Source organism: Apostichopus japonicus, chromosome 15 (assembly GCF_037975245.1).
Source record: "Apostichopus japonicus isolate 1M-3 chromosome 15, ASM3797524v1, whole genome shotgun sequence".
NCBI lineage: Eukaryota > Metazoa > Echinodermata > Holothuroidea > Aspidochirotida > Stichopodidae > Apostichopus > Apostichopus japonicus.
Genome location: NC_092575.1, coordinates 6,437,605 through 6,447,950, shown reverse-complemented (window position 1 = coordinate 6,447,950; position 10,346 = coordinate 6,437,605). Strand labels below are relative to the sequence as shown.

At 37.1% G+C, this 10,346-nt stretch overlaps 2 protein-coding genes across 12 annotated transcripts in view; one reads left to right on the top strand and one right to left on the bottom strand.

Annotated features, from left to right (window-relative positions):
- The window catches only part of LOC139981584 (uncharacterized), a 171,879-nt gene that overhangs the window by 83,501 nt on the left and 78,032 nt on the right, over positions 1-10,346 (top strand). The window lies entirely within an intron of this gene.
- Positions 1-10,346, bottom strand: part of LOC139981588 (uncharacterized) — a 107,297-nt gene that overhangs the window by 50,753 nt on the left and 46,198 nt on the right. The gene's annotated exons all lie outside the window — the stretch shown is intronic.

Sequence of the window (10,346 nt, the reverse complement as noted above, 5' to 3'; positions counted from 1 at the left end):
TTAAGATGGTTTTTGTAAGCTTCCGTAGGTACATTTTTAAGAGAATGACGCCTCATTGGGCCACGTTTTCAGTGGACATGGGTTGCACACATGCCGGTCCCAGAGAGGGTCTCGCCCTCTGGCCAAAGGCAAGGATTCACGCACGCCACCTAGTCCGCTTCTGGCCGACCTCTGACCGACCGACCCTCCTCGCATCCTCCCGGGTTCGTTTACGACAACAAGGGAGACATGACACGGGATCCTAGGCCACAAAAAGCACCATATCTACAGCCGGAGGTATTAACGCCTCCAGCCTGTCTCGAACCCTAGCCACGGTTTACTCGATTAGAAGTGCAAGGTCTTTCGCTTACACCGTCGCGCTAACCAACACATCAGCTAGAAAACTAACTTCAGAACTAATACTTAAAGACGAGGCTGAAAAAGGAGGGAAAAGTCAAAATAGAATTTTGTCACATTCGTCTATCTTTGGTAGGTTTCGAACTTACTCTAGATATCAGCTTCTTAGTCATCTGCTAAACCCACTGAGCTAACGGACGACATGGAAACATCTAATTTAAAATTATCTTGGACAGATGAGGTAAAAATCTTACTATTTGCAGTGCAAGCAGAAAGCAATGCGTCTCTTTTGTGTTCGTTTTAAGTGATCAGAAAATGCGAGATTCTTCAGATCAGATGAATCATAGGCTCGACATTTGGCAAAATTGAACGACAGAATATCTATTTTATCAAACCAAAAGTCCAAATAGCACACAATGTAGATCGCTCGTCCACCTTCAACCATTATCGGAATGAAGGGAAGGGGGGGGGGGAGGGTCGCATCACCGAATGTACACATGCGGAGAACAAAAACGGACATTAGTGCTGTACCTTAAAACTAACGATATTAAAAAGAGGTCCCCACTCTACTGATTTTGTTAAAATTTCGACAAAACGCGACTTTTAAATTCTTCTCAAATTGAAGCGGGGAACGGATGGTGACCTAAGAATTATACATTAGACAGTAAAAGTATTTAAAAGAGCTCCCTATTCTTTAAATAAACAGCATAATTTGAATATAAAAAATGACCTCATCATTTAAGATAAATATATATGTGACAAGTCGAATAGAATTTCACTTTTAACATGACAAACATTTGCTTCTGAACCCTATGAATCAATTATAAATAACGAGACGGAAATGTGAGAAGCTTGATTTTTCGTCCAAGTTTGATCAGTTTGGAAGGCTATAGCTTTATGATTTTGTTAAATTTTGACCAAAATCGCGACTTTTTCAATTCTTCTCAATTTGATGAGGGGAACGGATGATAACCTTAGTATTTTATTTCAGACGATAATCATGTTTAAAAGAGCTCCCTATTCTTTAAAGATGCAGCATAATTTGAATATTAAATATTGACCAAATAAAGATATCTATAAATTCTTCTCAATTTGATACGAGGAATGGATGGTGACCTTAGTATTAAACATCAGACAGTAATAGTGTTTAAAAGAGCTCCCTATTCTTTAAAAATGCAGCATGATTTGAAATTAAATATTGACCTCATAATTTAATATATGTATATATATATATATATATATATATATATATATATATATATAATATTACTATATGTATATAATACCTCCGCTGGAAAATATACTTTCCATGGTCAAAAGAAAACTTTTCGTTAGTATATATTTTCTCTGTGATTAAAAAGAACAATTCCTGTCTGCACTTGCTGAGCGAAGGTGTTGATAATTGGGTACATAGCATAGAAGCGATGTTGTTCATTGGTTGCCATTCTGTATAACCTGCGAGAAATCCAGCTTGCTGGATGTTCGACGGTTGATGTGGTTATCACTTTGGCTATTTAGTTTTTCATATCATTTTCTTAGGACAGTTACTCTTATTTCCCCACGAAAGTGTACTTCTCAAAGAAAGGGCAGTATATATGGATTCCGTAATTAATATTTTGCTTTACCAATGATTACTGCTCTTCGGGCAGAGATCGTATGATGTGCATAATAACCATGGTAACTGTGATGATGGTAGCTCCAAATGTGATGACAAGGTCAAACCTGGCACGAAATATCGCCAATTGGATTACATAAGTTAGTACTGTTGAGATCGTTGAAGAAATCGCCACCGTCTTTACGTCCTCTGAGCCCAAAGCTATCGCCTGCACTAATCCTTGTAACAAACAGGTGAACCCAAATATACTTAGCAATAACCATGCTTTCATTGATGATGGTGTCGTCCAACTATCGAAAAAGAATGATAATAGCAAGCATATCGGAACGCCTCCGATCCCTTGGAAAAACATGAGAAGCATAAGATTCAATGTTCCTTTGTTAGACAGTTTTTTCACAAACAGTGACCATACGGACAAAAAGAACCCAGAGAGCAACGCTATTAAAGTACCGTAAATAGTCTGCGTACTCTCTTCGGTAATAACAGACTTATTTCCGAACAAAAATTCTGGTTTGCAAATCAAAATGATACCGATGACATCAGCCAACAAAATGACGTAATCTAATTTATTTACTCTTTCGGAGAGAAAACAGTGTCCCAACAAAGCCGTAAAGATCACGGTAGCTCCTAATTCTAGGGCTGTACTGTCGCCAACTTGTAGAAAGTACAAAGTAGATGACGTAGAAACCCACGAGAGACAACCTGTGACAGAACATACTAGATAGAACAAAGTATCATAGCCGGTATACCGCTGGGTATCGTTCCACGAACTGTAGCATATAATACAACAAAGGTGGACTAAGCAACGTATACATGTGATCTGAATTGCACTAAATGAATTTAATAACTCTTTCGCCATACTAAGTTGTGCGGCTAGTATGAAACCATAAGCTATGGCACAGAACTGTCCTCGCTTTCCTGCCGTGTTAATGCATCCGTTAGTTCCGTAACGATCTTCCGACATGTTGAAAGTAAAAATTGGAAGATATTTCGCTTATATCTTTAAAAAGAATTCCTTAAAGTCGTCCACAGACTACAACTTTCTGTTATCAGTGGTCGTTTTCCTGTACCTTTCTTCTCTTAGAAATAACTCCACTTTGAGTTGTACACTGGTTCCGACTACCTTTCATCTGATGAAATGAGTTCATCGCATGAATTTGCAACCTATCTAATGTTTGCATTTTTCATATACATGTATTGGTTGAGTGGGCGTTAATTTGTTAATTCGATTTGTTGTTTCCAGCTTAGTGTACTAACGTTACTACCCGCATATATATATATATCATATTAAAATAATTAATTGAAATCGTAGTAAGTTGGAAAATCCAGAACAGTGAAGAAACTTCCAGCCTCCATGGCACCGGGATTATATATATAGGCCTATATATGAATATAAGACATATATATATATATATATATATATATATATATATATATATATATATATGGATATAGATATATACATTATCGATACTGCGCAATAACATACACGCACGTCACTGTGTAAAATGATATTAAACTAAGGAGAGACTATTCAATCACGAAAAATACACAAAATATTACTTTCCATCGGTTTTGCGAATTCTAACTTGCGAAAAGTATGTAAGTTACGTCATCTTACCAATATGCAGTCTTCACTCTTTGGGAAATAAATCAATATTACCAATCAGGATCATTGCAAGAAAAAGAAAAAAAAGTAAAAAAGATGGTGCTGTAAGTGATATAGTTTCGGAAATATATATTAAATGTTAAGATGGCACTTGTAAGCTTCCGTAGGTACATCCTTAAGAGAATGACGCCTCATTGGGCAACGTATTCAGTGGACATGGGTTGCACACATGTCGGTCGCAGAGAGTGTCTCGCCCTCTGGCCAAAGGCAAAGATTCACCGACGCCACCTAACACGCTTCTGGTCGACCTCTGACCAACCGACCCTCCTCGCATCTTCCTGGGTTCGTTTACGACGACAAGGGAGACATGGCACTTGATCCTAGGCCACAAAAAGCACCATACCTACAGCCGGAGGTATTATCGCCTCCAGCCTGTCTCGAAACCTAGCCACGGTTTACTCGATTAGAAGTGCAAGGTCTTTCGCTTACACCGTCGCGCTAACCAACACATCAGCTAGAAAACTAACTTCAGAACTAATACTTAAAGACGAGGCTGAAAAAGGAGGGAAAAGTTAAAATAGAATTTGGTCACATTCGTCTATCTTTGGTAGGTTTCGAACTTACTGGAGATATCACCTTCTTAGTCATCTGCTCAACCAACTGAGCTAACGGACGACACTTAAACATTATCCAATGTAAATTAAACTTGGACAGATGGGGTAAAAATCTTATACTTTGCAGTGAAAGCAGAAAGCCATGCGTCTCTATTGTGTTCGTTCTCAGTGATCAGATGATGCGAGATTCTTAATAAATCAGATGAACAATAGGCTTATCCTAGGATGTCGTTATTGTTACCTTCAAGACACGAAGGATTTAAAACTGCAAACAAAAGTGAAATGTTTTTCTTTATCACAAATTATTTGCTTCCGATTAAATCATTTGTTATCATTAATAAGAACAAAAGTCATTCCTTCTCAGGTCTGTGTATGACAGGACGCTATAGCTCGACATTTGGCGAAATTGAACGACAGAATATCCATTTTCTCAAACCCAAAATCCAAACAGCACACAATGTAGATCGCCCCTGCACCTTCAACCACTATGGTGGTGGAGGGAATGTGGTGGGGGTGATCACTTCATCGAATGTACGCCCTGCAATCAACGACTCATCCATTTTTCTTACATTTGATGACCGTTACTCTCACAGTCATCTATTGGGTTTTGTGAATACTCACTCACAAACCGCAAAGGAATCACCGTTAAGAAAAATGCAACTGTCATCGACCGTATTAGACTTCCTCAGTATTCTAAAGATCTTAAAGTTATGATAGATTAAAATATGTTGATGTGAGAAGTTAGAACAAAATGTAAGTTCCTCACCATCTTTTTCCTTCATTTTTCTTCATTCATTAACCTACCCATAATGTTGACTGGTATAAGCTGTATACAACTCGCCAACTGAAATGATCTATTGAAATAACTAATTTCTAATATATAAGTGCATGCTCGTCAACCCGCATAAGTAGAAGGGAAACGGTTTGGATATCTCAAAATAAGATGTAGTTACGTAGGTATCGGACTGCCGAATAAGTAGCCACGGTGATGGACAACAGTGGACGATACTCCGATCAGTTGGTGAGCCAAGGACAAAGAAGTCCATCTCTGGGAATTCACAATAAATATAAGAAAGTGGATATTTAATGAATGCATAAATCCATCTCGAAAATCCACGATCAATATGAAGAATACGGACGTCCCAAACCAGGAGTCCATCTCCACGACGAGATATCGAAACGGAAGAACTGTTCTTAATGTAGAGAGGGTGGAGAGATAACAGGTAACTCTACTTGGACGGGGGTTGGAATAGGGGGGGGGGGGTTATAACCTCAGTTCATTTCCTGATCGTAGAGAGCTATGACCTCTTGTGCATGTTCGTTTGTTTCCAAGTTGTCGACAATCTCGTGACGTCACTTGTGATGTCCGATAACCCTTGGGTGCATGTAATGACGAACGTATGCTGAAGAGTAAATACAGTACAATATAATTACCAGCTATAACAAATTTAACAGCAATAGTTGATATAACAATACATACTAATGGAGGTGCTGGTTAACCACATGGCAGTGTGGTTGGACGGGAGGGGGGTTGGAGGGGTTGAAGAGGAGGACAGATTAGTGAAAGCAGACGTAGAAAAATAAAATTTCATCACGGATTACTTTGTACCTCAAAGGGGTAATTACCATATACGACGCAGATGCAAGGACTACAACATTTAACTACTTTTATAAGTTATAGTGGTAACATGAAGCTACAACAATGTATCCGTTTGGAATTTATTTCATCCCGTTATTAATAAATTAGGGAATCCTGCTTATTACGCAATGGCATAATGTATATAAGAGTTAACTGTTGTTCCCAACAATGTTTTTTTCATTCTGCGCATGTGCAGTTGAAATCACAAGCTGCTATAATGCTTCTTCAACGAGTGCTATAGTCAGAACGCACTGTCATTATCATAATGAAGTTATGTTTAGTGATAGTAAATGAAGTTCCGTGTTCTCGCTTTAGATTTTCAACAGGGCATCAAGGACGTTAAACTTAAGAGTTCAAAACGACTGTGGTGGATTTTAAAATCCTTAACCGCTACGGTCGAGTCTAACATACTTCAAAGTGAGTAAACAGTAACAACATGTGTTTATATACTAATATATAATAATCATTGCTTGTTTAAGGAAGAAATCTATATGTTAGGACAATAACTTCTTCATGGAAGTATACACAACATCACTTTAACCTATAGATTTGCATATTTAGTGAGATCTTAAAAATTGTGTTGATTTGCATCAAAAATGAATATATTCATAAGGCAATAGCCATAGAAAAATATTAATTCGAAGCATTTCCACGAAAATGTTCCGGATTAAAAATAAGGTATCCGTTTATCCCCGATTTACCGGATACCCGTGGAGTCTAAAATCCTTCATATTAAACTAGTCGGATATTAAGTTTATAACAATAATTATAAGATTTGATCGAAATGTTCAATATTCATACGAATACACGAGCGTTTACGCGCAAGCTGGCTTTAGTCATTAAATTGCGACTTTATTTTTCCAAGCAAGGTAGTCACGGGCCTTCCTACTGGTTTATCAGTATGTCTCAGTGCTTCTCTTAAAGCAACCTTTGCTGGAGCGTCCTCCTGGAGTCTTGCTACGTGACCGAAAAATCTCAATCTTCTATGTGCGACTATGGATGACCAAGGTGTTTGGTTGGTTTCATTGTAGAGCTCATCGTTTGATAACCAATTATTATTGGTCCATCTAATGTTGAGAATATTACGAAGTAGTCTCCTTTGAAAAGTGTCAATTTTGCGATCAAGATCCTTCGTTATGCCCCACAGTTCGCAATTGTATAAAAAAATACTCTTTAATAAAGCCTCGAAATCCTAAGCTTAATGTTTCGGCTTCATGTGTTTGCTTGTGAAAATACTTGACAGTGTGTTGAAAGCACCGTTGGTTATACCAATTCTTCGGTTAATATCTTCTTCGGTCCCCAGCAAGCTTCCAACATATTTACACCTTTTCCAACTTTCGTTTCCTTTTCATGTGATTGAAAATTTCTCAGTTTTTGTGCAATTGATTGTCAGATTCCTTCCTGTCAGTTGCTCAGAAACTTGTTTTTCGATATCTTGCAGTTTATGCTGACCAGCAAGTTGATGCCCAAGAGATGTCATCAGCGTACTGTTGGTCTACTGTGAAAAAGAGTTAGTGGTTGTGCTGTAATCATGATCAGCTAGCTGAGATGGCAGGATAACTGCATCGATATCATTATCATCTGATTCATAGAGTTGGCTAGGTAAGTTATAAAAAATAGTGCTCTTGCACTGTCTCCTTGTGGTGAACCAATGTTAGTGTTAAAAGGAAGTCCGAGTTTGCCCTCTAATTTGACGGTGTAGGAGACGTTATCGATTAGCAGTGATATCAGGTGAAGTTCGTCGTTGTCAAGAATCTTTTCTAGGTCATTAAGCAAGGATCCTCTTTGAATTGTGTCGATCGCCTTGCTCATATCTAGCATCAATAGATTTATAGTGTAACCTACGGATGTTATAGCATTTTCTGCTAGCACTTTAAAAGCGAAGATGAGTTCAGCTGTGCAACGTCCTGAAGTGTAGGCAATCTGGGTAATGGCGAGGCTCATCAATTAACGGACGAATCCTCCTGGCCACACAAAATCGCAAGAATTTTCCTCAGTGTTGATAATAAAATGACTGGTTTTAAGTTTTCTGGTAGACCTTTAGTCTTTCCCGGTTTTTGGATAGGAGTAAGGATTCCTTTTTCAACTTCAGTTGGGAAATCTTCTGATTCGGCTATACTATTTAAGATATTTGCTATGTGTTTGTGGGTGCATGGGGCATATTTGAGATGTTCGGCGGTGACCTTGTCACAACCTGCAGGGTTCTATGAGTTTTATATATATATATATATATATATATATATATACATATAAATATATATATATAAAAATATATATATAAATATATATTTTTATTTATATATATATATATATATATATATATATATATATATATATATATATATATATATATATATATATATATATATATATATATATATATATATATATTTATATATATTGTCCTTTCCTTGTACCTTTTGTTGTTGAACGATTTGATGTGATTACGAAGTTAAAATACAAGAAAATAAAGACGAAAAACCAATTTCACGGTTAGGTGTCAGTTTCCACGAACATGAATTAAAACCTGTCATTTCTTTTAAGGGAGTGCGATGTGCCATGCAGCAATACTTGTTGTGCTATTTTAGGCACTTTCATGTTTGACTGATTATAGCCAGTTATAAAGAATTGTAAAGATACTGATTTTATACCGAATGCACATATTTAGACATGTCAAACTCGACTTCTATTACTGTGACAGAATTAAAGTACTTTTACGAGAAATTACCATATTTTGGACGTTCCGGCTGGAATGCGCACGAATTAACTTCATTGTCGTAGGTGACCCAGTTTTGACTAACAACACAAGTAAAAGAAGTATTTTCGCAGTATGTGACGTATGCATGTTCCGTCGTCATCTCTGGAAGGAGGGACGCTTTCGTCTTGTTGACGATCTGGTACGGACACTCACCGGAGGATGAAACAATCTTGAGTTCAATCTTGGGATAAAAGTAACCAAGAACAGAGCAATTCAGCAAATATTCAGCGTCGACGTCCAATGGCAATGAAGCAGTGTCCACCGCTGAGCAAACAGGTGTTGGTGAAGGAGAATGAGTGTTAAACAGACGATACGTTTGATGTAGTACGGCGGTTCTTGCCTGTTTGTATGAACCTTCTTTCAGTACAACATCGTAAACACCGGAATCTTGGGCAACAGTATTTCTGATAACAAAAGCAAGTTCTGCTGAAACTATATTTCCGATGTTGTCTCGTATTATATGGTCTATACGAAATATGTAACGTTGAAAGAGATACTCATCTCTTTCCGAAAGTCTACCTAGCAACTTAAAACTGATATTTGAGGAACTTCCTTTTAAATTTTTCGTAAAGTTCATAAAAATCCAATAGTAGCCAGGTTCTGCCACAGAGAATACTCGCGTTGGAAATATAACATCGCAACCAGTAGACTGTACGTAACAACTAAGTTCATTATTCGAAACACCTGAACACATCTTACTACAAGCAAGAGTATCAACAAAGGATGGTCCGATGAAGGAGAGAAGTAAAATAATGTATGCAACTTTAAGATCCATCTTTCGAAGTACCTCAACAGAACACGTAAATTATTGCTGTTTATTTGCAAGCAAGTGTATCTTGGAATGATGCTTTTCTAATTCGGCTGCCAGTGTCTGTATGCACGGAAAATGATTTCTACAGGAAGTATTCTTTGCCATAAATCTAGTACATTCTGCAATGAACATTTTCACTTTCTGTCTTTCCGCCTTTCAATAATTATTGAAGTACCGTCATTTGTTCCTGCGCTGAGTGTTTTCTAAGATCTATTGACGACAAATATTTTTGATAGCAGAATTTGGTTTCAAACCATTCGCACCGATCTTTAATGTGAAGTAGAAAGTTCTTTCGTGAATACATCTCCACATGAGTGGGCATCATGAAATATGGAATTACATTGAAAAGAAATGAAAATGAATCTACATTCATATTTTACGCCCCGCCCAGAAGTGATTTATTTTCATTTTAAAATTCTCTGGTCTAAGATAAATTTGATGTAGACGTGTTATATTCAAGACATTTAAAGCAAATGTGAAATTGACTGTAAATATAATACAACGCTCCATCCATCCGATGTAGCGAGCTGCCTTAATTTACTACTGATACTTACGATCTTATTTGGCCATAGTAGAAGCTTACATACGGTGCATTATAAAGTAGGAACTGCATGCAAAGTAGTACATCAAGATATACAAAGCACGCACGACTATAGCGATATAAACGAACGGAAGTGTATGTAAGATTAACTAATCGAAAAAGAACAAACACTCAAATGGTGCATTTATTATGTATTATGTACAATATTTTTTATGACGTTTTTTGATTTCACAGATGAAATATGTTGTCATTATCTTTTCTTAGTTTAGATTTTCAAGCCTGCCATCATTTGATTCTTTGAGCGAAACTTTTCACTTTTAATTCAGTATCTTGTACATCATGTATCAGGAAAGGAGCTTTCAGAAACTCCATTTTATCAATTCACTATTTTCATTGTCAACCAGTTAAATACACAAAATGCAA